The 2,067-nt window shown below is 43.8% G+C and overlaps 1 pseudogene; it reads right to left on the bottom strand.

The window, feature by feature from the left end:
- Positions 1-1,456: 1,456 nt before the first annotated feature.
- Positions 1,457-1,594, bottom strand: LOC140390912 (U1 spliceosomal RNA; annotated as a pseudogene).
- Between the last annotated feature and the right edge of the window lie 473 nt (positions 1,595-2,067).

Raw genomic sequence — 2,067 nt, 5'->3', positions numbered from 1 at the left:
CTGCAAATCTGTCTGTTTTTATACATATCTGTTCCTATTTAGTGTATTGCCATCCCTGTGTCTTATCTCCCCAACTGAGCAATTTCCTAAAGCCAGGTTTGTGGTTTATCAACAAAATATGATTTAATGTCCGTAGTAACAGCTTGAATGTCCAATGTTTAAGATATATGGTTGGATGGGGGCAGGGCCTGAGCTGAGGATGGGTCACACGCATGTGGAGACTCTCTATTAAAAATACCTTTATTAAGTGTTATGGGCCAGGGTTTAAAGAACCCCAAAGTGTATCATGGAGTTCACCTGACCCACAACTTTTAATAGATTGTGGTATGGGGAGCACACGGCCCACTCTACAGGTGTGGTACAGCAGAAATGGAAAAGTATTTTTTAAAGTAAAACAATGTTTATTCCATGAACTCAAGTTAACCTTTTTAAAAGATACAGTGAACATCTTAGCAACCATCAATTCAAATACAACCCCCAAAGAATACAACACTAAGTAATCCTTATGCTGTCCTTTTAACATCCATGGGGACGTGGGGGTTTTACGTGTGCAGTGTAACAACCCGGCTTTGCTGTGACGGTAGCGTAAACAGAGGCTCCACAGTCAGGATAGACAGGGGGCTCTGGTTACCTTTTTCCTTGAACACGTTCAAGAATTTGATGCAAACTACGACACTCTTGAAGTTGACGTCAAAATATTCATTGTTGGGAAGTCTTACAAGCAGAAGATATCTGGTGCTTGAAACCCGCAGCACTCGAGCAGCACCCGCTTCACGAAGAAATTGCAGACCACAGGTGACTCCCCTTCTGACTTCTTCGCTGTGACTCGGACAGTGTTTCGCACTCCCCAGCCTGGTAGTCGGGATCTAGCTGCAGCCATAGCTCACACGTCGAGTCTAAACTGTATCGGCGTTAGGCCTAAACCAGAGGCTTAGACCAGCATGTAGATCCACCAATAGCAGCAGAGCGCTAAACGTTTCCTCTTCGACGACTTTAAACCCCCCGTGTTCTCCAATCTACGATCGACATCAAAATCCTCTTAGCCAAGTGATCGTGGTTTCACCCCTGCCAGGTAAGTTTTTCCCTCCCTTATCCAGATGCTGGAAGGAGTCCGGGGAGTGTATCAATTGCGGGAATGAAATTGGTGCTGGAATTTGCAGACCACAAAGTAAAATAGCAGGGAGAGAATTGCGTGGGTAAATGGCTGGGCAAAATGTAGTTGTGCAAGTTGTGGGTCAATTGCAGGCAGAGTATTGAAGTATGCGGAGAAAGAATAATTGTCCGGTGATAAAGCAATGGAGAAAATAATTGTGGATGGACATTTGCTGGGAGAAAAGATGCTTAACATGCATTGACGATAAATGACAACTGCAAAGTGGTGAAATGCACAAACTGTACATGACGGACGAAACTGAAACATAGCAAGAAAATACAATTCTGTTTTTAATTTATAAATCAGGGGAGAGCACAAACACAGTCCCCCACTACCACAAATTTTGCAGTCGAGTATCCCACATTTGGGGACATCGCAGGCGTCAGCACACCCGCAGTGCAATGGGCTCGCCTCGACCTGGGCGAACCACCTTCTTTTTTTTCCAAAAAATATACTTTATTCATAAAATCTATCATAAACATTACAGAACATTTCGAATTGTCTTGACTGTACATTTCCATCAGAGTTACACATTCCCTTACTACACACATATCGCTCTTTACGTTACAATTCCTTCTCAAACATTTACATTGTCATGTTTCTTTTATACATTGGAGTGTTAATGACCCAGACTGAGGGGGGTTTACACTGTTACCCGCCCCTCGGTGTACATTTGCTGGTAAGACCTCACACAGTGGTCTTTCCCCATTGCGCCTTGGCGGCAGCTGCCCTGAGCTTGAGTGCATCCCTCAGCATGTAGTCCTGGACCTTGGAATGTGCCAGTCTGCAACACTCGGTCGATATGTAGCGATATGTGTGTAATGTTATCAAAATTGAATGGAAGAAAATTAGATTGTGTTGAACTCAAATTCTTTAAATGTTTTCACCAGGCAATGCAGACAGTGGCTCGAGAC

Source organism: Scyliorhinus torazame, chromosome 14 (assembly GCF_047496885.1).
Source record: "Scyliorhinus torazame isolate Kashiwa2021f chromosome 14, sScyTor2.1, whole genome shotgun sequence".
NCBI classification, from domain to species: domain Eukaryota; kingdom Metazoa; phylum Chordata; class Chondrichthyes; order Carcharhiniformes; family Scyliorhinidae; genus Scyliorhinus; species Scyliorhinus torazame.
The sequence above is the reverse complement of the archived record's forward strand: the minus strand, read 5'-3'. Positions and strand labels throughout refer to the sequence as shown.